Source organism: Heptranchias perlo, chromosome 1 (assembly GCF_035084215.1).
Source record: "Heptranchias perlo isolate sHepPer1 chromosome 1, sHepPer1.hap1, whole genome shotgun sequence".
NCBI lineage: Eukaryota > Metazoa > Chordata > Chondrichthyes > Hexanchiformes > Hexanchidae > Heptranchias > Heptranchias perlo.
Genome location: NC_090325.1, coordinates 35,831,727 through 35,858,108, shown reverse-complemented (window position 1 = coordinate 35,858,108; position 26,382 = coordinate 35,831,727). Strand labels below are relative to the sequence as shown.

General features: G+C 43.0%; 1 protein-coding gene across 2 annotated transcripts in view; it reads right to left on the bottom strand.

The window, feature by feature from the left end:
• rab27b (RAB27B, member RAS oncogene family) overlaps positions 1-26,382 on the bottom strand; it is a 178,570-nt gene that overhangs the window by 115,340 nt on the left and 36,848 nt on the right. The gene's annotated exons all lie outside the window — the stretch shown is intronic.

Genomic DNA, 26,382 nt, shown 5'->3' with positions numbered 1-26,382 from the left:
AAAGTGTGGTGCTCAGAATTGAACACAATACTCCAGCTGAGGCCTAACCAGTGTTTTATAAAGGTTTAGCATAACTTCCTTGCTATGCCTCGATTAATAAAGCCCAGGATCCCATATGCTTTTTTAACAGCCTTCTCAACTTGTCCTGCCACCTGTAAAGATTTGTGTACATACATCCCTAGGTCTCTCTGTTTCTGCACCCCCTTTAAAATTGTACCATTTAGTTTATATTGTCTCTCCTCATTCTTCCTACCTAAATGCATCGCTTCACACTTCTCCGTGTTAAATTTCATCTGCCATTTCACCAATCTGCCTATGTCCTCCTGAAGTCTGTTACTATCCTCCACATTGTTTATTACATTTCCTACATTTAATCTCTCTCTTTCTCACACCCCCAACTCCTTGGGTAGGCTCCAATTGTCAACATTCGAGCTCAAACCTCAATAAGATGCCCTGATAAGAATGCTAATTCCAAGAGCTTGTAGTCTTTGACCATACTTGGAAATGCAGATAGCTATCTTCAAATAACTAAAAGTTTCCCTTTACTTTAATAAGAAATGTTTTCTACCTTAAGTCTTTCTTCCACTAATCTTTGAACGAGATCAGCACAATTATTTTTTAAATTCATTCTTGGGATATGGGCATCGCTGGCAAGGCTGGCATTTATTGCCCATCTCTAGTCAACTTTGAGAAAGTGCTGGCGGGTCTTCTTGAACTGCTGCAGTCCATGTGGTGAAGGTACTCCCCCAGTGCTGTTAGGTAGGGAGTTCCAGGATTTTGACCGAGTGACTGACAATGAAGGAATGGCAATATACGTCCAAGTCAGGATAATGTGTGACTTGGAGGGAAACTTGAAGGTGTTGGTGTTCCCATGCATCTGTTGCCCTTGTCTTTCTAGGTGGTGGAGGTTGCGGGTTTGCGCGTTGCTGCAGTGCATTTTGTAGATAGTACACACTGCAGCCACGATGCAGATAAATTTTAGATAAAATTCTTTATCTAAAAAGAAATGTTTAAAAATTTTGCCCTAACTACAAGCATTTAAACTTAGACCACCTCATGTCAATGCGATGTCATTATGCAATTGGTAGACCAAATTGTGCATAGCACATTCACAAACATCACACAGGTTGTGTAAGTTCCATTCAAGTACAAATTGTTGTACAAATATATCATGTACTTTTGTGATTTCTCTAGAAGAGATTATGCAACAAGCAATTCCTATCCTTTGTATCACTCATAATAGAGTGTGTTTCAGTAGCACACTTGCACGTATTAACCTTGCATATAAAAAATTCAAAGGTTGTGGTAGCTGAAACAGAAATTCTGAGACAACCTCCACCACCAAACATTTGTGGGATGTTTCTTAAAGTGGCACTGTCTTCATGAAAAAGAGGAACAAGAAAATGTTTACCCAACACAAAATATGATAACATAGGTGACATATGTGCAATATCACTGTAATAAAAATGACTCAAGGATCATTATAACTCCCCAGAAGTCAGATTTGCCAAAGCTTTTTTTGGTGAAGGCAGTTGTTCAGGGATGTCACTTAAAGTTCTAAAGGCTGGCATTTATTGCCCATCCCTAGTTGCCCTGAAAAGATGGTGGCGTGCCTGCTTCTTGAACGGCTGCAGTCTGTGTGAGCGGTTGGACACAATTGAGTGACTTTCTAGGCCACTTCAAACGGTAGTTAAGAGTTATCCACATTGGTGGAGGACTGGAGTGACATATAGGCCAGACTGGGCAGGTTTCCTTCCCCAAAGGATATTAGTGAACCAGTTGAGTTTTTAACGATAATCCGACAGCTTCATAGTCACTTTTAACGATACCAGCTTTTTCATAGTAGGTACAGCACAGAAGGAGGCGATTCGACCATTGTACCTATGCCAGCTCTTTGAAAGAGCTATCCAATTAGTCCCATTCCCCTGCTCTTTTCCCATAGTCCTGTATTTTTTTCCCTTCAAGTATTTATCCAATTCTCTTTTGAAAGTTATTACTGAATCTGCTTCCACCACCTTTCAGGCAGTGCATTCCAGATCATTACAATTCGCTGCGTAAAAAAATGTTTCCTCGTGTCACCTCTGGTTCTTTTGCTGATCACCTTAAATCTGTGTCCTCTGCTGACCGACCCTTCTGCCACTGGAAACAATCTCTTCTTATTTACTCTATCGAAACCGTTCATGATTTTGAACACCTCTATCAAATCTTTCCTTAACCTTCTCTGTTCTAAGGAGAACAATCCCAGCTTCTCCAATCTCTCTACATAACTGAAGTCCCTACCATTCTATTAAATCTCTTCTGCACCCTCTCTAAGGCCTTGACATCATTCCTAAAGTGTGGTGCCCAGAATTGAACACAATACTCCAGCTGAGGCCTAACCAGTGTTTTATAACAGTTTAGCATAACTTCCTTGCTTTTGTACTCTATGCCTCTATTAATAAAGCCTAGGATCACATATGCTTTAACAGCCTTCTCAACATGTCCTGCCACCTTCAAAGATTTGTGTATGTGCACCTCCAGGTACCTCCTTTCCTGCACCCCCTTTAACATTGTACCATTTAGTTTACATTGCCTCTCCTACCAAAATGTATCACATCACACATCTCTGCGTTAAATTTCATCTGCCTTGTGTCTGCCCATTTCGCCAGTCTGTCTTTGTCCTCCTGAAGTCTATTACTATCCTCCACATTGTTTACTACATTTCCAAATTTCGTGTCATCTGCAGACTTTGAAATTATACGCTCTATAATCAAGTCCAGGTTACTAATATAGATCAAAAAGAGCAGTGGTCCTAATACTGACCCTTAGGGAACACCACTGTATACTTCCCTCCAGTCTGAAAAGCAACTGTTCACCATTACTGTCTGCTTTCTGTCCCTTAGCCAATTTTGTATTCATGCTGCCACTGTCACTTTAATCCATGGGCTTTAATTTTGCTAACAAGTCTATTATGTGGTGTTGGCCAGAGGCTGCAGAAGACTGCTGAGCTGAATTCGAAGTGCTAACAAAGACACTGACCTTTTGAACTGAGGTGACCTGGAGTTCAGTCACTGGTCTGAACTGGCCAGAACCGGTTTGAATTCGTTCCGCTTCTTAGAGAGACAAAGAAACGGTGATGCTACCTGAGCCCTTGGAACAGAGCCAATCAGGGGATGACATCGGTCACTCCAGCAACTTTGAGCCAACCGGAGAAGACAGCATCATTCGAAAAGACAGACTTGGGGAATAAAAACTGAAGAGTTGCTGGTTTGGTCCCAGAGTGTGTGTGTCTTTGTTTGTTTGTGAGCAAGAGAGAGAGTCAGTGTGTGTTTTTGTTGGCGTGTGTTTGTGTCTTTGTCTGTGAGGAAGACTCTGGAGACTAACCCTCGTGGAAGTGAGAACCTTACGTCAGGGATGTAAAGACTGCGTCAGGGACGTGGAGACGACGTCGGGAGTAAGAGGGAGAATTGCCTGGCCAGCAGTGTCTCTCCTTTCCGGGTAATATAATATCCTTTCTATTCTGTGACCACTCTGGGAGTGTTGTCAGGAAAACCTAGTGGGTGTGCGTTTAAAGCCTAATACTCGGGGAGTATTAATAGAGAAACCTAGTGGGTGTGCGTTTAAAGCCTAATACTCGGGGAGTATTAATAGAGAAACCTAGTGGGTGTGCGTTTAAAGCCTGATACTCGGGGAGTATTAATAGAGAAACTTAGTGGGTGTGCGTTTAAATCCTAGTTTGAGTATAAACCTGTATAACCTGCTGTAAACTACATGCCTATATCTAACTAGACGTATAAGCGGTATGTACATGATCTAATAACGTTAATAAAGCGAATTGAGAATTAAGAGAGAATTGACTCTTCCTCTGTGTACTAAGCCAAAACCGTTAACCGGTGACTTCCGGTCAACAGTGGTACTTTATCAAATGCCTTTGAAAGTCCAACAACATCAACTGCACTGCCCTCATCAACCCTCTCCTTAACTTCAAAGAACTCAATCAACTTAGTCAAACACGATTTTCCTTTAACAAATCTGTGCTGACTTTCATTTATTAGCCCATACTTTTCCAAATACCAATTAATTTTGTCCTGGATTATTGTCTCTAAAAGTTTCCCCACCAAAAACCGACATTAGACTAACTGGCCTGTAATTACTGGGTTTATCCTTCTCCCCTTTATTGAACAGGGGTGTAACATATGCAAACCTCCAGTCCTCCGGCACCATCCCCATATCTAAGGAGGATTGGAAGATTGTGGCCAGAGCCTCTGCAATTTCCACCCTTACTTACCTCAGTGACCTAGGATGCATCCCATCTGGACTGGGTGATTTTTCTACTTTGAGTACTGCCAACCTTTTAACTACCTCCTCTTTACCTATTTTTATCCTATCCAATATCGCTACTTCCTCCTCCTTTATTGCTACAACCGTGACTCAGTTGGTAGCACTCTTACCTCTGAGTTAGAAGGTTGTGGGTTCAAGTCCCACTCCAAAGAATTGAGCACATAATCAAGGCTGACACTCCAGTGCAGTACTGAGGGAGTGTTGCACTGTCGGAGGTGCCGTCCTTTGGATGAGACATTAAACCAAGACCCTGTCTGCCCTCTCAGGTGGATGTAAAAGCTCCCATGGCACTATTTTGAAGAAGAGCAGGGGCGTACTCCCCGGTGCCCTGGCTAATATTTGTCCATCAATCAACACCGCCAAAAACAGATCTTCTGGTCGTTGTCACACTGCTGTTTGTGGGAGCTTGCTATGCGCAAATTGGCTGCCGCGTTTCCTACATTACAACAGTGACTACATTTTGAAAGTACTTCATTGGCTGTAAAGAGCTTTGGGACATCCTGAGGTCATGAAAGACGCAATATAAATGCAAGTCTTTCTTTCTTTCTCTCCTTACAATGACAGCATCCTCTTAGAATCATAGAATCATAGAATGGTTACAGCATAGAAGGAGGCCATTCGGCCCATCGACCCCATGCCAGCTCTCTGCAAGAGCAATCCAGCTAGTCCCACTCCCCCGCCCTTTCCCCATAGCCCTGCAATATTTTTTTCCTTCAAGTACTTATCCAATTCCCTTTTGAAAGCCATGATTGAATCTGCCTCCACCACCTCCTCAGGCAGTGCATTCCAGATCATACCACTCACTGCATAAAAAGTTTTTCCTCATGTCGCCTTTGTTTCTTTTGCCAATTACCTTAAATCTGTGTCCTCTGGTTCTTGACCCTTCCGCCAATGGGAACAGCTTCTCTCTATCTACTCTATCTTCTCTAGTGAAGACAGATTTAAAGTATTCATTTAGAACCTCAGCCATGCCCTCTGTCTCCACAAGAAGATCTCCTTTTTTGTCCCTAATCGGTCCCATCTTTCCTCTGACTACCCTTTTACTATTTATATGTTTATAAAAGACTTTTGGGTTCCCTTTTATGTTAGCCGCTTATCTATTCTCATACTCTCTCTCTTTGCCCCTCTTACTCCCTTTTGTAAATCTCCTCTGTGCTTTCTGTATTCAGCCTGGTTCTTTACTGTATAATGAACCTTACATTTGTCATAAGCCTCCTTTTTCTGTTTCATTTTAATCTCTATATCTTTAGTCATCCAGGGAGCTCTAGCTTTATCAAAAACAAAATACTGCGGATGCTGGAAATCTGAAATAAAAACAGAAAATACTGGAGAAGCTCAGCAAGTCAGGCAGCATCTGTGGGGAAAGAAACTGAGTTAACTTTTCAGGTCGAAGACTTTTCGTCAGATCTCTAGCTTTGAATGCCCTTCCTCCCCCCCCGCGTAGGAATGCACCTACTCTGCAACCGATCCAATTCCTCCTTGAAGGCCTCCCATTATCCAATTACTGTTTTGCCTCCAATTTTTGATTCCAATCCACCTGGGCAAGATCCCTTTTTAACTCACTGAAATTAGCCCTCCTCCAGTTAAGTATTTTCACATTTGATTGTTCCTTGTTCTTTTCCATAACCATTCTAAGCCTAATGATATCATGATCACTGTTCACCAAATGCTTCCCCACCGAAACATGCTCCACCTGCCCCACTTCATTCCCCAGAACTAGATCCAGCACTGTTTCCTTCCTTTTTGGGCTGGAAACACACTGTTCATGAAAGTTCTCTTGAACACATTTCAGGAATTCCTCCGCCTCTTTGCCCTTTACACTGTTACTGTCCCAGCCTATATTGGGATAATTGAAGCCCCTCATTATCACTACTCTATAATTCTTGCGTCTTTCTGTAATTTGCCTGCAAATTTGCTCCTCTATCTCCTTCCCATTATTTGGTGGCCTATATTATACACCGCCTGCAGCGTATTAGCTCCTCTATTGTTCCTTAATTCTAACCAAATAGATTCTGTCTTTGACCCCTCAACTATATCATCCCTTTCCAGTTCTATAATAGTTACTTTGATCAATACTGCCAACCCTCTCCTTACTTTCTTTTCCTATCTTTCCTGAATACCTTGTAACCAGGAATATTAAGTCCACAATCCTCCCCTTCTTTGAGCCAGGTCTATGTTATTGCCTCTATATCATAGTCCCATGTGACGACTTGAGCCTGAAGCTCACCACCTTATTTACCACACTACATGCATTTATGCACATGCACTCTAAACTCATCTTAGTCTGCCTCGAAATAGTCTGATCTCTCCTATTTCTGAACTATTCTTTACTCTAGTTCTATTTGTCCCTCCCAGTCCTCTGTACCCCTTGTTTCTCCTCTCTAATGTTTCATCCTGGTGCCCATCCCCTTGTCAAATTAGTTTAAACACTCCCCAACAGAACTAGTTAACTTCCCTGCGAAGGCATTGGTCCCAGCTCTGTTGAGGTGCAACCTGTCCTTATTGAAGAGATTTCTCCTGCCCCAGAACTGGTCCCAATGCCCCAGGAATCTGACGCCTTCCCTCCATTGCTCCAGCCACCTGTCGTATCCTACAATTCCTATCCTCACTAGCGCGTGGCACTGAGAGTAATCCAGAGATTACTACCATTGAGGTCCTGCTTTTTAACTTCCACCCTAGCACCTGGAACTCTGACTGCAGGACCTTGACCCCTTTCCTTCCTATGCCATTGGTTCCCACATGGACCACGACTTCTGGCTGTTCCCCTTCCCCCCTCAAAATGTTCTGCACCCTCTCAGTGATGTCCTTTACCCTGGCACCAGGGAGGCAACACACCATGCAGGATTCACGTTGGCGGTTGCAGAAACGCCTGTCTATCCCCCCGACTACTGAATCCCCTTTAACAACTGCAGATTTTGTAAATTGAATTCAAATTCTCCAACTACCATGATGGGATTTGAACTCACGTTTTCTGGATTACTAATTCAGTAACATAGCCACTACACTAGCATCCCCCTCAATGACATCATGACACGTATAGGCAAAATTAGTTTTATTTAATCATAATGCAAATAATCTCCCTTTAAATCAGAAGGGAGAAGAGATCCACATGTTGATTATGTCCTGGTCTTTAATTAAAGTCCAAATTACATATTTATTGAGAGGGCCAACAACATCAAATGGCACTAGAGATAAATTTTGATTTACAATCAAGAAATATTCTGATCAGGGCAAAATAAAATACACAGAAGTTGATTTTCACTGCATTCGCCTGGCGCTAACAGCCTTAAAATGGGGTCGGTGGCCTTACCATCCCGTTAACAATGGCGATGCGGCCAGTGCCATTTTGAAAGAGGCCTATTGCCGTGAGTCCAAAGCGTCCGCCTGTTTCAGGCAATAGGCCCCTTTTAATAAGGAAATTCGGGTCCTATGATGAAGAGTCCCGGCAAAGGCAAGTGTCGAATTATTTTTGTAGGTCTCAGAGGAGCAGGAGTGCCCCAATGGGACCCACAAAAATAATCTGGGCCGCTGCCGCCCTGGGGTCTCCCTCACCCCCCACACCCCACAGTTCGCCTGCCAAATTTAAATGAGAACGGGGCCTCAAAATCGTGGGGGCCTCTTCGCCGCCTGAACGAGCTGCCGGCCAGAGCCCTCTGCCAGTCGGTCGCCCAAAAGTCAAAATAGATCCTACTGGATGCTTCCATTTAGTTACATAGTCCCTTTGGGAAATAATATGTGGGGCATACATACATAAGAAAACGAGGTGTAACAGTTGGAGGTGTCCCACCTCATTTACAGATACGGTCAATTGGGCAATTGCAGGACCTTCTCACCAGCGTTACTCACCTAGGAATAACCAACTGTAAATTTTGCTCTTTTACTGGCACCAGTTGTACCAACAAACTCTTAATGGTTCATAAACAGTATTGTTAAGGAAACAAAAGATCTTTCTCTACCTTAGACTTACTGGAAAATACTATTATTAGAATACTGCACAATACTATAACCAACATTAAATAACATTTAGAAATTATAGGTTCATCCAATATCTTGAGCAATAAGGGAATCAAGGGATATGGGGATAGGGTGGGAAAGTGGAGTTGAGGTAGAAGATCAGTTATGATCTTATTGAATGGTGGAGCAGGCTTGTGGGGCCGTATGGCCTACTCCTGCTCCTATTTCTTATGTTTTTATCCTGAGTTAAAATACAATGCACCTTAATAAAATTCTGGCAAAATGATTAATTAGTACCAAATGTTACTTGGGCTCTGTTGATAAGTCACTTGGGAATTCCTTGATATTTGTTGGGATTATTGCTGATCTGAATTATTTAATGTTTGCAGATTGTCTCTCCCAGCTTGATCCTTCTAGTAAATAATAAACAAGAAGTGGTGGTTATAGGACATTGAATGTGCTATTGTCATTTCAACTGTTCTCAGAGGAGAACCGTTAGCCTGAATAGATAGACAATGGCAGCTTAGCCAGCACTTCAAATTCACTTCAGCATTTTTTTCATCTGATCAGAGTGAATTTCAAATTTTGGCTGGATTGACATAACTTGGAGCGCCTGACCTTTAAAGGTGCACTGTTCTGGAGCGGTGCTTTTTAATCAGCTCTGTTCATGTGGGGAGCCAATTTGCTGCTGACATACAAAACATCTGCATGCCATTACATCTCTGTGGTCTTCCTGTGACCTGTCATCTGGAAAGGTTGAAAAACAAAATTCTCACTGTGCTTTCCAATTTCCTTGGCCTCTATCAGAGTCTTCTCAACTAAGCTCTCTGACAGGACATGCGTAATGTATATGCTAAGTTTTCTTTACCAACCAGTACTTTACCATTCCTTGTCGTAGTCCGTCATTACCACATTTGTCCCCTTTTACCACATTGCCCTCCCATTTTCTTCCTTGAATAAATTTCCTCTTCCCCGTTTTGAGAGATGGTGGCAAAGCACCTCCGAGTTTCCTGGATTTGGACTGCTGCTCCACTTGGGGTAACTTACACACAGTTCAACGAGGTACAACAGCTATCCAGATCAGCTGTTCAAGGTGGAGATGAGGAGTTCCTGAAACAGAAGAGGCTGGAGATCTTTCAATTCAGGTTTCTGCAGGTAGGAAACTATTTTTAAAGTATTTTTTGATTTGCTATTCTGCCTATAGGCAGCTGCATTTGCTTCTGATTGCTTCTTACAGGGTTGGACCACAGGCAGATTTTCGGATCTCCTATCCCTCACAATCAGGACTTCTCAAAAGCAGGTATGGCATTCCCACCTATTCTTGTCCTTCTAGGTGCCACCTGAGGGCCAGGCTCACGGGGGGAGGTTGGCTGCACTTGCTCTACAAAAGGCTCATGGGTCTGAGGTGGATCTCATCTCATGTCAGCTTGCTCCTTGGCAGCTTGTTGTCATCTCCCACGTTCCGCTGGCATGGTGCTGTGAGAGGGGACAGCTGGAGGCCTGGCATGTGCTGCTGAGAGACGGCAGCATCATGTATCTGCGACTCCTGGATAACTTAATCTTTATCATACTATCACTATCATTATCATGTTCCTCCTCCTATGCTGCCTGTTGCATAGAACCGTATTCCATCTTAAAGGTGAGGTCTTAAAGAGCAGAATGGAGGGATTAAAAAAAAAGTAAGTAGCCTAACAATATTCATCTTTCATCAGGTGCTTTCCATGGCACAACATTTCCATCATTAGGACCACTCAGGGATGAAGGGGAAATGTAGTTGCGGAGGATCAATATATTAAATAAATATTTTGCATCCGTTTTTACAGATGATGGTGGAAGTGAGAATGCAGGAGTACTAAATGAGGATGTGGAACAATTCTTAGAGATAACTGTATGAAAGGAATTGGTTATGAAAAAAATAGCAGAATTCAAGATGGATGAATCACCAGGTCCTGATATTATCTACCCTCGGCAGCTGAAGGAAGTGAGAGAGGCGAGGCTCTGATCAAATCTTTTGAATCCTCCTTAGATGTGTAAATTGTGCCAGGGACAGTAGCCAAATTAACATCTTTATTCAACAAAGAAGGATAAGCTGGGTAATTTTAGACCAATAGTCTAACATCAGTTGTGAGCAAACCATTTGAATTCATAATTCATGATAAAATTAATTAACATTTAGAAACGCATAGGAACATAGGAACAGGAGTAGGTCATTCAGCCCCTCGAGCCTGTTCTACCATTCAATGAGATCATGGCTGACCTGTATCCTCGCTCCATCAACCCGCCTTGGCTCCATATCCCTTAATATCCTTGGCTAGCAAAAATCTACAGATCTGATTTAAAATTATTAATTGAGCTAGCATCTACTGCTTTTTGTGGGAGACAGCTCAATTAATAATTTTAAATCAGATCTGTAGATTTTTGCTAGCCAAGGATATTAAGGGATATGGAGCCAAGGCGGGTTGATGGAGCGAGGATACAGGTCAGCCATGATCTCATTGAATGGTAGAACAGGCTCGAGGGGCTGAATGACCTACTCCTGTTCCTATGTTCCTATGCGTTTCTAAATGTTAATTAATTTTATCATGAATTATGAATTCAAATGGTTTGCTCACAACTGATGTTAGACTATTGGTCTAAAATTACCCAGCTTATCCTTCTTTGTTGAATAAAGATGTTAATTTGGCTACTGTCCCTGGCACAATTTACACATCTAAGGAGGATTCAAAAGATTTGATCAGAGCCTCGCCTCTCTCACTTCCTTCAGCTGCCGAGGGTAGATAATATCAGGACCTGGTGATTCATCCATCTTGAATTCTGCTATTTTTTTCATAACCAATTCCTTTGCGTGAAGAAGTGTTTCCTAACTTCTCTCCTGAATTGCCTGGCTCTAATTTTAAGGTTATGACACTTTGGCCAATATATCCTTTCTAAGGTGCGTTGCCCAGGACTGCACACAGTACTCCAGATGTGATCTAACCAGGGCTTTGTATAGCTGAGCAAAACTTCCTCCTCTTTATATTCTAGCCCTCTAGTTATAAAGGCTGACATTCCATTAGCCTTTTTGATTATTTTTTGTACCTGACCACTACATTTTAGTGATCTGAGTACATGGACCCCTAAATCTCTTTAGACCTCCTCTGCTCCTGGCTTTTCATCATTTAAAAAATATTCAGATCTATCCTGTTTTGGTCCGAAATGGATGACCTCACACTTACCTGCGTTGAAATCTATCTGCCACTGTTTTGCCCACTCGCTTAATCTATCAATGTCTCTTTGTAATTTTATGCTCCATTACTATTCCATCAATCTTTGTGTCATTGGCAAATTTGGATATATGGCTCTCTATTGTGTTATCTAAGTCATTAATAAATATAGTGAATGGTTGAGGCCCCAGCACAGATCCTTGTGGGACACCACTAGTCACTTCCTTCCAATTCGAGTACATACCCATTATCCCTACTCTCTGTCTTCTACCACATAACCAATCTCCTAACCAGGTCAATAATTTGCTTTCAATTCCATGAGCTTTAATTTTAGCTAATAGTCTCTTATGTGGAACCCTATCGAATGCCTTCTGGTAGTCCATATAAACTACATCCATAGACATTCCCCCTTACTTCCTCAAAAAATTCAATTAGGTTTGTCAGACATGACCTACCCTTTACACATCCATGTTGGCTCTCTCTAATTGGCTCAAATTTCTCTAAGTGCTCAGTCACTCTTTCCTTAATTACAGATTACAATAACTTCCCCACAACAGATGTTAGATTAACAAGACTATAATTTCATGGTTTCTCTCAACTTTCTTAAATAATGGAGTTGCATTTGCAATTTTCCAATCTCAAGGGACAATTCCTGAATCAAGAGAGCTTTGGAAGATTATGGCTAAAGCATCTGCAATTTCCTCACCTACCTATTTTAAAACCCTGGGATGGAAACCATCAGGTCCTGGGGATTTGTCAGTCTTTAGTGCTGATACTGTTTTCTTGCTCACATTAACTTTAGTGAGTTCCAGTTGTTAATTCATTAATAGTTTCCCTGGAATATCAGGTATATTATCCTCTTCCTCTACTGTGAAGACTGTCACAAAGTAATTATTGGGATAATCAAGGGCAAACAGGATTTTTTAAAGGCAGATCATGGTTGACAAATTTAATAGAATTTGTTGAAGAAGTGATTGATTAAATAGATAAAGGGAAAGTAGCAGATTTGATATATATGGACTTTCAGAAAGTATCTGATAAGGTGTTTCACAGGAAGCTTATTACAAAAATTCCGGGCGTGTGCAACGAGGAAATATAGCAGCACTGATAGCAAGTCATTTAGCAAACAGGAAACAAAGAGTTAGAGTTAATGAGTATTTCTTGGATTGGAGAAAGGTTGGAAGTGGCATGATGGACATGTTGGAGAGTTAAGGGTTAATGATCAAACTAACCTGTATAACTACAAATGGTCATGGAGGCAACAGGCTTTCTAAGATAAACGGGAAACCAGAAGGGAACTGGGAGAAGAAACGATGAACTATATGGCCTATTTCAAAGGTTTGATAATGATCTACAAGGGAAGCGTACAAAGAGATAATGTTTGGGATGACTTCGACCATGAGTGATTAAGGTATAACTTTAGGGACTGGTGTAATAAACATAGGCAGAGGGATCAATTAACCATGGTATAGAGTGGATGTTTAGGTAAATAAGCTGACAATAAACTGTTCTTGAAAGGTTCTGAGAACAGTATGTCAGGAAGTCTTGTTTATGGAATGTACTATTTATGTAAATAAGTTGTTCTTGAAAGAACCAAGAACAGATCATTCACGAAGTCTTATCTCTGAAATATGCCTTTGAAGTAGGCAAACTGAGGTGTACAAGAGTGGGTTTTTCCAGAGTTTAGCTGGAAGAGCTCGAGAGAGAGGGACCCAATGCGGTATAAATTGATCACCTGTACTGTATGAATAAAATCTGTTGTGTACATTCCCCTATCAAGTGTCATGTACTTACTCGAAATGTGTTGTGGTGAACCTCAGAATGAGGTCAACAATTGTTGCCGTGAACTCGTCCAACAATACGTGGATGGTGAGTATGATTTAATTTCGACAGTGGGTATAACCAGCTCCTGGGAATCGTGATCTAGGGAATAGGATGGAAGCAACAAAATAGAAGGTTTCTCAACCAAGTTGGTCCCTTTGAAAATTTCTGACTGGATTAGAAGGGGGATCCTACAGATTTTCCAAGGAAATTTCGAAGGGGAGCTGGGAGGTGATTGAGCAGGCACCGGAGACCGCATGTCAGCAGAAACAAAAAGATTGGGGACAGAAAATGTTCCTTGTTGCAGCAGGGATTAAAAGAGAGAAGACAGAAGTCATACCTGTGTCTGGGAATAGGCGCCCTTTGGAGGCAGCATGATCAGACACAGGCTGAAATTAGAGTCTTCAAGGCAGAAACAGAGGAGCTTTAAAAAAAGACCAAGGTGCAGTAAGAATCCTCGCTGTACAAGCTACCAATTTCATCCTGGCTAGTCACAATACTATGGAACGAATGCGTGCTGAGGGAGAGGAGTTGAAGATAAGGTAGGTCTGCAGTATCTACTGTGATTAGAATGGTGCTGTAATATGTTGGCGGCTGAGTTAGAGTTTACGTAGATTGTAATGCACTTTCTGCAATATGGTGTCTCATCAAAGAATCTCCTCCTCCTCCCGTTCAGAAGACCACATAGATTTACTAATCCAGAAGGCAGAAAAAGTTCTCGGGGCATTCTCGCAGCGTATGACCAGTCCACAACAGAACTATGGCAGTCCTGGTACTGAAGAGATGCTGGAAGCTGATCGATCCTGGGACAATCCACCTGTTATGTTGTAATTTAAACACAAGTTTCTCTTTTCCTTATTGTAAAAGCTAGGTGAAGGGCCAGGGCCCATAATGTAGGCACTACCAAGTTCAGAAAACTTGTAGAAGAGAAGGTGTGTTATGAAGTAATGGCAGGGTGATGCTAATGTTGGACTTTCAAGAAAGTAATTGGGGCAATTTTGAGGTCTCCTGCCCGGTGGAAATGGGCTGGTAGCGCCCTGAAAATGATGGAATTTTACTTATCACCACCGGTGTAGCCAACGTTATCTTCTATCTTCCCAAAGGCCTAGTGCTGCCTGAGTAAAGCAGTAGGCCCTTTTAATATACAACATGAGGTCTTGTGTCATTCATAGGCCTCTGATTGCCATTTCAGGATTCAACTGGGTGCAGAGTGCGGCCTGCATATTCCTCGCAGTTTCAGTAGGTGGTCCAGCTGAAGAACATAAGAGCATAAGAAATAGGAGCATTTGGCCCCTCGAGCCTGCTCCGCCATTCAATAAGATCACGGCTGATCTTCCAAATCAACTCCTGCCCAATCCCCATACCCCTTGATTCCGTTAGAGTCCAAAAATCTATCGATCTCAGTCTTGAATATAGTCAATGACCGAGCATCCATAGCCATCTGGGGTAGAGAATTCCAACGATTCAAAACCCCAAGTGAAGAAACTTTTCCTCATCTCAGTTCACTAAGATCAGAGAGAGTAGCATCACAGTGATGCCACACTGAGCAGAGAGGAGGAATTCTGAGAGACCCGGAATAAAAGGGTGGGTTAATCGGGGTAATCTAAAGGGAGTTTAGAAAAAAAGGTTTCTAAATATAATGAACGGGCAGCTGAGACCCATTGCCTGCAATTCCTCCACCATGTGGGAACTTCAGGATGCTTCAAGTATCCTGGAGGGCCACTTGAAGGAAATGCCTCCAGTTATTATACCTCAAGCTGAGGGTTTCTGAGCTTGAGGGGTGGCCGGAGTCACTGCAGAGCATAAGGGAGGCTGACGGTTTCCTGGATCATCCGTTCCAGGAGGTGATCACCCCGCAGCTACGGAAAGTTCAGGATAGCAAGTGGGTGGCCACCTGAAAGGGTAGGAAGAGGCAGGCAGTGCAGGAATCTTCTGGGTGTGTGGTACTCTCAAACTGCTATTCAGCATTGCATACCAGTGAGGGTGACGACATCTCGAAGGAATGCAGTCCTGAGCATGGCACCATGGGACAACAGACTGCACAGGGGGGCACAGTGAAGTGTAGAAATGCAATAGTTATAGGGGATTCGATAGTTAGGGAGACAGACAGACATTTCTGTGACCGCCGATGTGAGTCCCACATGGTGTGTTGCCTCCCTGGTGCCAGGGTAAAGGGCATCATGGAGAGGGTGCAGAAAATTCTGGGGGGGGGGGGGGCAGAAGAGGAAAAGCCAAAAGTCGTGGTCCATGCAGGTACCAACAACATAGGAAAGAAAAGGGATGAGGTCCTGCGGTCAGAGTTTCAGGAGCTAGGGAGGAAGTTAAAAAGCAGGACCTCAAAGGTAGTGATCTCTGGATTACTCCCAGTGCCAAGCGCTAGTGAGTACAGAAAAAGGAAAATAAGACAGGTTAATGCGTGCAGTAATGGGGCAAGAGGGAGCGCTTCAGATTCTTGGGGTATTGGGACCAGTTCCGGGGCAGGAGGGACCTGTTCAAGACAGATGGGTGGCACCTCAACAATGTCCTCGCGGGGAGATTCACTAATGCTGTGGGGGAGGGTTTAAACTAATTTGCATGGGGGATGGGCACCAGGATGTAGCATTAGAAAGCAGAAACAAGGTGCACAAAGGATTGGGAGAGACAGATAGCACTAGAGTAAGAAATAGTACAGTATTAGGTGGGATCAGACTAACAGAAAATACGAGAAGGTCTAACATAGGTTTAGAAAGCATGAATGCAGCGTAGTAAATAAGGTTGGTGAGCTGCAGGTGCAAATAGTCACATGGGAATATGATGTAATGGCGATAATGGAGACCTGGCTCAAGAAAGAGCAGGATTGGGTACTAAATATTCCTGGATACAAGGTGTTCAGGAAGGATAGGGAAGGAAAAAAAGGAGGGGGTGGCAGTATTGCTGAAGGAGAATATTGCGGTGCTGGAGGGAGAGGATGTCCTCGAGGGGTCAAAGACAGAATCCATTTGGTTAGAGTTAAGAAACAATAGGGGCGCCATTACACCACTGGGTGTATTCTATAGTCCACCAACTAGTGGGAAGGATATAGAGGAGCAGGTTTGCAGGGAAATTACAGAGGGGTGCAAAAACTATAGAGTAGTGATAATGGGGATTTCAACTATCCTAATATAGACTGGGATAGTAATCATGTAAAGGACAAAGAGGGGGAGGAATTTCTGAAGTATGTTCAGGAGAACTTTCTTGATCAGTATGTTTCCAGCCCAACGAGGAAGGAGATTGCAGGATCTAGTTCTGGGGAATGAGGTGGGTCAAGTGGAGCAAGTGTCAGTGGGGGAACATTTAGGGAACAGTGATCATAGTATCATAAGGTTTAGATTAGTTTTGGAAAAGGACAAGGAGCAATCTGGAGTAAAAATATTTCATTGGAGGAGGGCCAATTTCAATGGGTTGAGAACGGAGGATCTGGCCCGACTAAATTGGAATCAAAGATTGGCAGGCAAAACTATAATTGAACAATGTGCGGCCTATAAAGATGAGATGGTTCGGGTACAGTCCAAGTACATTCTCATGAGGGGGAAAGGTACGGCAACAAAAGCCAAAGCTCCCTGGATGACGAGATAGTGAGTAAGGTGAAGCAGAAAAAGGCGCGTATGACAGATGTCAGGTTGGTAACACAAGTGAGAACCAAGCTGAATATAGAAAGTACAGAGGAGAAGTGAAAAAGGAAATAAGAGGGGCAAAGAGGGAGCATGAGAATAGACTGGTGGCTAACATAAAAGGGAATCCAAAAGAGTGTCTTCCATAGGCATATAAATAGTAAATGGGTAGTAAGAGGGTTAAGTGGAGCAAGTGGAGCTGATTAGGGACCAAAAAGAAGATTTACGCATGGAGACAGAGGGCATGGCTGAGGTACTAAATGAGTACTTTGCATCTGTCTTTACCAAGGAAGGAGATGCTGTCAAAGTCATAGTAAAAGAGAAGGTAGTTGAGATACTGGTTAGGCTGAAAATTGATAAAGAGGGGGCACTAGAAAGGCTGGCTGTATTTAAAATAGATAAGTCACCCGGTCTGGATGGGATGCATCCTAGGTTGCTGAGGGAAGTAAGGGTAGAAATTGCAGAGGTGCTGGCCATAATCTTCCAATCCTACTTAGGTATGGGGTTGGTGCCAGAGGACTAGAGAATTGCAAATGTTACACCCTTGTTCAAAAAAGGGTGTAAGGATAAACCCAGCAACTACAGGCCAGTCAGTTTAACCTCAGTGGTGGGGAAGCGATAATCCAGGACAAAATTAACAGTCACTTGGACAAGTGTAGATTAATAAAGGAAAGCCAGCACAAATTTGTTAAAGGCAAATCGTGTTTAACTAAATTGATTGAGTTTTTTGATGAGGTAACAGAGAGGGTTGATGAGGGCAATGTGGTTGATGTTGTGTATATGGACATTCAAAAGGTGTTTGATAAAGTGCCACATAATAGGCTTGTCAGCAAAATTGAAGCCAATGGAATAAAAGGGGCAGTGGCAGCATGGATATGAAATTGGCTAAGTGAGAGGAAAGAGAGAGTAGTGGTGAACGGTTGTTTTTCGGACAGGAGGAAGGTATACAGTGGTGTTCCCCAGGGGTCGGTGCTGGGACCACTGCTTTTTTTGATATATATTAACGACTTGGGTGTACAGAGCACAATTTCAAAATTTGCAGATGACACAAAACTTGGAAGTGTAGTAAACAGTGAGGAGGATAGTGATAGACTTCAAGAGGACACAGACAGGTTGGTGGAATGGGCGGACACATGGCAGGTGAAATTTAATGCAGAGAAGTGCGAAGTGATACATTTTGACAGGAAGAATGAGGAGAGGCAATATAAACTAAATGGTACAATTCTAAAGGGAGTGGAGGAACAGAAAGTCCTGGAGGTATACGTGCACAAATCTTTGAAGGTGGCAGGACAGTTTGAGAAAGCGGTTAAAAAAGCATACGGGATCCTGGGCTTTATAAATAGAGGCATAGAGTACAAAAGCAAGGAAGTTATATTGAACTTTTATAAAACACTGGTTCGGCCACAGCTGGAGTATTTTGTCCAATTCTGGGCACTGCACTTTAGGAAGGATGTGAAGGTCTTAGAGAGGGTGCAGAAATGATTTACTAGAATGGTTCCAGGGATGAGGGACTTCAGTTACATGGATAGTCTGGAAAAGCTGGGGTTGTTCTCCTTATAGCAGGGAAGGATAAGAGGGGATTTGATAGAAATGTTCAAAATTATGAAGAGTTTAGATAAAGTAAATAAATGTTCCCGTTGGTGGAAGAGTTGAGAACCCGAGGACCCAGATTTAAGGTGATTCGCAAAAGAACCAACGGATGAACGGACACCGCGCAACAATCGCCTGACAGGAGGGTTCCCTCCCAGTCGGGGAACACTTCAGCAGTCAAGGACATTCAGCCTCTGATCTTCGGGTAAGCATTCTCCAAGGCAGCCTTCGAGACACACGACAACGCAAAACCATCGAGCAGAAATTAATAGCCAAGTTCCGCACCCATGAGGACGGCCTCAACCGGGATCTTGGGTTCATGTCACGCTACACGTTACCCCACCAGCGAAAAAAAAGTTATCTGTTTTTAATGCAACTGGTCATTCTCTCTCTTTCTCTGCCTTTCGGGTGTCTCTCTCTCTCTCCCTCTCTCCGTCTTTGTGTTCTGACCTTTTGTGTATTCAGTAGTCTTGTATGTAATGTTTCTCTGTCTGAACACCATTCAACTCCTTTGATTGCTTTGATAACGGGCAGTTGGAAAGATTATCTGTAATCACCAGGCATTGTTCTCTGACTATATATGCGGTACCTTTATGGAATCCTACACTCACCTGACGAAGGAGGAAGCCTCCTAAAGCTTGTGATTTTCAAATAAAGCTGTTGGACTATAACCTGGTGTTGTAGGAAACTCTGATTAAGTAGAATGGGCCTATACTCTCTGGAGTTTAGAAGAATGAGAGGTGATCTCATTGAAACATTTAAGATTCTGAGGGTGCTTGACTGGGTTGATGCTGAGAGGTTGTTTCCCCTGGCTAGAGAGTCTAGAGCTAGGGGGCACAGTCACAGGATAAGGCGTCGGCATTCAAGACTGAGATGAGGACGAATTTATTCACGTAGACGGTTGTGAATCTTTGGAACTCTCTACCCCAGAGGGCTTTGGATGTTGAGTCGTTGAATATATTCAAGGCTGAGATGGATAGATTTTTGGACTATAGGGGAATCAAGGGATATGGGGATCGGGCAGGAAAGTGGAGTTGAGGTCGAAGATCAGCCATGATCTGACTGAATGACGGAGCAGCTCGAGGGGCCGTATCGCTACTCCTGCTCCTATTTATGTTCTATGTAAACTGCTTAGTTAAATACAAGGCACTAATGAAGTAATTGTGCTGATAGAACCCCCTTTGATCTTGAAAGTTAACAGAGATGTTATCAACTGATAATCTGTTTATCAGAAACTGCTGCTGTCTTAATAGTCATGATGTGGAGATGCCGGTGATGGACTGGGGTTGACAATTGTAAACAATTTTACAACACCAAGTTATAGTCCAGCAATTTTATTTTAAATTCACAAGCTTTCGGAGGCTACCTCCTTCCTCAGGTGAACGATGTGGAAATGAAGTCCTCGAAATGAAGTCGCATTTATAATTCACAGAACAATGCTGGTGATAACAGACAGTTTTTTCAACTGCCCGTTGCCAAGGCAATCAGTGTGCAGACAGACAGGTGTTACCTGCCAGGTCTCAGAATATACAAATCACCAAAAAAAACAACAAACAAAAAAAAACAGAGATAGAGAGGTAGAAACATAGAAAAGACAGCAACTGACCCGTTATATTAAAAACAGATAACATTTGTTCGCTGGTGGGGTAATGTGTAGCGTGACATGAACCCAAGATCTCGGTTGAGGCCGTCCTCATGGGTGCGGAACTTGGCTATCAATTTCTGCTCGACGATTTTGCGTTGTCGTGTGTCTCGAAGGCCGCCTTGGAGTACGCTTACCCGAAGGTCGGTGGCTGAATGTCCTTGACTGCTGAAGTGTTCCCCGACTGGGAGGGAACCCTCCTGTTTGGCGATTGTTGCGCGGTGTCCGTTCATCCGTTGTCGCAGTGTCTGCATGGTCTCGCCAATGTACCATGCTCCGGGGCATCCTTTCCTGCAACGTATGAGGTAGACAACGTTGGCCGAGTCACAGGAGTATGAACCATGCACCTGGTGGGTGGTGTCCTCTCGTGTGATGGTGGTATCTGTGTCGATGATCTGGCATGTCTTGCAGAGTTTACCGCGGCAGGGTTGTGTGGTGTCGTGGACGCTGTTCTCTTGAAAGCTGGGTAATTTGCTGCGAACGATGGTCTGTTTGAGGTTGGGTGGCTGTTTAAAGGCGAGTAGTGGAGGTGTGGGGATGGCCATAGCGAGGTGTTCGTCGTCATTGATGACATGTTGAAGGCTGCGGAGAACATGGCGTAGTTTCTCCGCTCCGGGGAAGTACTGGACGACAAAGGGTACTCTGTTGGTTGCGTCACGATAACATCAACAAGTTCCATCCCACCATCAAGCTCACCATGGACTACTCCTCAGAATCAGTTTCTTTCTTGGACACACGAATCTCCATCAAAGACGGGCACCTCAGCACCTCACTCTACCGCAAGCCCACGGACAACCTCACGATGCTCCACTTTTCCAGCTTCCACCCTAACCACGTCAAAGAGGCCATCCCCTATGGACAGGCCCTGCGAATACACAGGGTCTGCTCAGACGAGGAGGAACGCGATGGACACCTACAGACGCTGAAAGACGCCCTAGTAAGAACGGGATATGACGCTCGACTCATCGATCGACAGTTCCGACGGGCCACAGCAAAAAATCGCATAGACCTCCTCAGGAGACTAACACGGGACGCAACCAACAGAGTACCCTTTGTCGTCCAGTACTTCCCCGGAGCGGAGAAACTACGCCATGTTCTCCGCAGCCTTCAACATGTCATCAATGACGACGAACACCTCGCTATGGCCATCCCCACACCTCCACTACTCGCCTTTAAACAGCCACCCAACCTCAAACAGACCATCGTTCGCAGCAAATTACCCAGCTTTCAAGAGAACAGCGTCCACGACACCACACAACCCTGCCGCGGTAACCTCTGCAAGACATGCCAGATCATCGACACAGATACCACCATCACACGAGAGGACACCACCCACCAGGTGCATGGTTCATACTCCTGTGACTCGGCCAACGTTGTCTACCTCATACGTTGCAGGAAAGGATGCCCCGGAGCATGGTACATTGGCGAGACCATGCAGACACTGCGACAACGGATGAACAGACACCGCGCAACAATCGCCAAACAGGAGGGTTCCCTCCCAGTCGGGGAACACTTCAGCAGTCAAGGACATTCAGCCACCGACCTTCGGGTAAGCGTACTCCAAGGCGGCCTTCGAGACACACGACAACGCAAAATCGTCGAGCAGAAATTGATAGCCAAGTTCCGCACCCATGAGGACGGCCTCAACCGAGATCTTGGGTTCATGTCACGCTACACGTTACCCCACCAGCGAACAAATGTTATCTGTTTTTAATATAACGGGTCAGTTGCTGTCTTTTCTATGTTTCTACCTCTCTATCTCTGTTTTTTTTTGTTTGTTGTTTTTTTTGGTGATTTGTATATTCTGAGACCTGGCAGGTAACACCTGTCTGTCTGCACACTGATTGCCTTGGCAACGGGCAGTTGAAAAAACTGTCTGTTATCACCAGCATTGTTCTGTGAATTATAAATGCGACTTCATTTCGAGGACTTCATTTCCACATCGTTCACCTGAGGAAGGAGGTAGCCTCCGAAAGCTTGTGAATTTAAAATAAAATTGCTGGACTATAACTTGGTGTTGTAAAATTGTTTACAGCTGTCTTAATAGATTTGCACTTCTAAAGGATGAAAACAAGTTCTTCCACTCACCTGACAAAGGAGGAAAGCTCCGAAAGCTTGTGATTTCAAATAAAGCTGTTGGACTATAACCTGGTGTTACATTTGTCCACCCCAGTCCATCCGCGCGCGGCATCTCCACATCAGGTTTTCTGGGGCTGTCTTCATTTCTTTTCAGAGCTAAAAGCAGTTCTGTAGTCCTTGGTTTTATATTAGGATTATTTTAAGCATTTTTAATCATTGTGTTTTCTTCTTCTGTTACAATTTAGAGAATTTTTTTCTTAATTTTGAGTGTTCTTTTTAGTCCCTGAAGGACGTAATGATTTGAGGTGGGAGATATTGCTGAATTAAAAAAGGAGTTATTCATAGAATTACACAATCATAGAAATTTATGGCACAGGAGGAGTGTGCCAGAGTTATTGAGTTTAACTAACGTATTAAACTGTGAAAACCAGACTTTTATTATGACCACAGTGAAATTCTGGTTATTGTAATTTATGTGCTAGTCTCTAATTCTGGGTATGAAATTATCACATCTAAAAATTGGCATTTTGAAGGTTTTAAATGTGTAATGAGTTGATGTGTAAGGAGTTAATATAGTGTGTAACTGTGATTGGAGAACAATATTTTGTTATCTAGGAAGACTAATTCAGAACAGGGCATCAATTTTGAAAATTTTGAGACATTTGAGGTGATTACACAGAACGTACAGCACAGAAACAGGCCATTCTCCACAATAGGTCTATAACAGCGTTTATGCTCCACTCGCGCCTCCTCCCTTCCTACTTCATCTAACCCTATCAGGACACCCGTCTGTTCCTTTCTCCCTCATGTGTTTATCTAGCTTCCCCTTAGATGCATCTATGCTGGTCGCCACAACTACTCCTTGTGGTAGCGCACTGTTTAATCATCTTGGGTGTGAAATGTGATAGCTGTTAGCAAACGGACAGCACCCTTTGATCGACTGGTCAAAACAAAGAGAATGTGAAGAGAAAAAAAATGATTAAAGTATCTCTGCTATCTCTATGATAACAATCCGGAGACATCTTGTAGTTGGATTATATTACAGAATTGTTTACATTTTTTTCCAAAATTTAATTGCATTCGGATCTTTGTGCAAGTTTTAAAGGCACAAAGATTTTGAAAAAAGTAAAGTGGAATTTTGTTCTTTTCCATTCGGCAAAGGTGTTTTTCAAAGTTAGTGATGTCTGGGTCCGTCTTCTTTTTACTGCAAAGATGTTAACTCTTCCACAAGCAGCTGTGCTTTTTTTTTTGCTTTCGCGGGTATGATTGACTCCGCTTAAATCTTGGAAACAGTCAAGAGAAGGAGAAAAAGCTGGAGTAAGCGATGAAAACTTTGTTTCTCTTACAGGTGACCGCAGATAAAGGATCCCTGATAGTAATCCAGCCACGATCCAAGGAGATGGAGGAACAAATGGATGGTGGTACAACCCTCTTGTCTGTCATATGTTGTCGCTCATGGTCTCAACAATATTGTTGCTGTGTGTTGGTACGCAAAAAACTTTTGTCTCTGACGCTTTTGTTTCTGTTCCATCGAGTCCTATTATGCATCGGACTGACTGGATGGAAGAAGTAAATGATTATTGTCGTATCTCTGGGACTGCTTTTACCAATGTGACCCAAAATGAGACTTTGCATTGGTATAATGACTCTGTGAAATGTTTTGAGAATCAATGAATCAGTTGTGGATGGCAGACTAAAGATCCTTACAAGAATGGAATGCAGGGACAATATTATATTACTGTTATGTTTATGCCAGGATGCTCACAGTGTAAATTAATTAACGATTCAGGCTTGATATATGTACGAAGAAGGAGGGAGAGTGCATGTCGCAGCTACAATCTATTAAGTGGTGCAGTGATGAACATAGGGACCACTATGATTGGTGACAATAAAACGTCCATCACGAGGTCGTTCACAAAAGGGGCTCGGTCTCCATGTGGAGTGACATCAGTGGTCTGCTGTGATTGGCTGATGATGGAACCATCCTCAGAAGCTTGCCCACTGCCTGGTGGCATGATAGTGAAACCTTTTACACATACACCTTTTCAACCAACAATGGAATATTGCCGTGAACATCTGTGTACATATTTCACATACGTGCACAGGCGATATTGGGAGGTTACATGTAACACATCCATTATTGTGACATGCTTGTGTGGGACAGCAGGCAAAAGGATGTCGGCTTCTATAAGGGGGAACCCTTTGCCCTGCCCTAATGTGGATGCCTATACCACTCCTGTACCGGGAAGTGGCACAACAATGCCATTCCGTGATGCGTACGCAGCCCAAATCAGGTCAGGTCCTATTGTTCTGATGCTCCACCTAAATCGTACATCGTATCATTACAAGTTGGAAAATAGTGCGTGTTTCTCATCCATTTTCTTTGTTTGATGTGTCGCAGAAGTATAATAATTATTCACTCTCCTTGTCCAGCGTTCAAATTAGGGGATCCTAGCAGCCACAGTAGGGCTGGGAGCGGCATCCATTAATGCTGTGAGTAATGAGGTTCTAACGAACAAACCACAAGATTTGGTAAAGATGTACAAGCAATGGCCCACCCCAATAAAGGTGTGCACGGGGCTGAATCAGGCAAGGCTCATGAGCTTGTAAATATGGCAATTACCGAATCACAGGATTTGTGGGATAAAATGGAGATCATTTACTCCGGATTCTTTAAAGTTATCTTGGGCTATGGTCTATCTTGATATTCAAGCTATCATGGATGGCTACAAAATGTTGCTACAACAGACCATAGGCACTCACCTACCCTATTGGGTTTGGAGTCAACTTTCCAGTAATTTTAACCAGTTTGCTAATGATAATTCATGCACCTGGATTCTACTGTCTAGACTGTGCACTGAAATAGGTTGTCAACAGTTCTGGTGAATCCCACAGGATGGTACAGGGTAATGATATATCCATACGTTGATGTAGGACTGTGATAGGCGGTTTCCGATGTGTTTTTACAGACCAAAAAAGCTGGGAATCAAACCTTGATACCACAACAGGCAGTTTTCTGCAGTATCATGTAACGAGTTCCCTAGACAATAAGTTAGGAAGGGTATGCTTTCCACCCTCTCAATCTACGAGGGAGAACGTAACTAATGTGACTGTAACACATGTTCGGAAATGTTGAGGCCCATGTTATTTTATGCTGGACGTGGACTGTTATGTTTGAGAACCAAGTGTAATAATGTAACTATTGATGTGATCGATTGTCAGACTATATAATATGTATTGTTTAGTGTACATGGTGTTCAATCGATATCTGTACGTGAGGATTCCTCGTTGACTGCTCCACAATGGTATAATTGGGATAAGACTGTAGGAGAGTTTAACTATTCGATTAATAATATGGATATGGGACTTAATATCAAGGAAATTAGACAGTTAATAGATAATGAGCATGTGAAGAGGGAATTGAATAAGTTGACAGAAAGTGATTGGAAGTTACATTTGGAAACTAAAGACAATCTGGATCAGGTACAGGTGATTCAAACGAAACTAGAACATGACGTTAAGCACCAATGGTGGGAATAGTTACTAGGGTGGTCACCATCAGACACTGAAGTTTTAAATATTTCTTTGCACCCATCGTTTGCATCGTGGCCTTGCTAAATCCTGTTACTGATCATCATGTTAACCCTTCGCTGCTGGGTAAAGAAGAATGATGTGGAGATGCCGGTGATGGAATGGGGTGGACAACTGTAAGGAATCTTACAACACCAGGTTATAGTCCAACAAATGTATTTTAAAATCACAAGCTTTCGGAGATTATCTCCTTCGTCAGGTGAGTGAGTGAATGAAAGGTTCTCAAATCGCAAGAAGAAGACATTGTTGATGACCAAACGGTCGGAAGAGCAACTGAAGCTTATATTGTATACATGGTTCATCTCACTATACGAGGATGCATAAGAAGAAATAAAAAGTGGTGGATATGCTGGACATGTTGGAGAGTTAAGGGTTAATAATCAAACTAACCTGTATAACTACAAATGGTCGTGGAGGCAACAGATTTTCTAAGGTAATCAGAAAACCAGTAGGAGATTGGGAGAAGAAACAATAGATTTTATGGCCTACTACAAAGGTCTGATAATGATCTACAATGATCTACAAAGAGATAGTGTTTGGGATGACATAGACC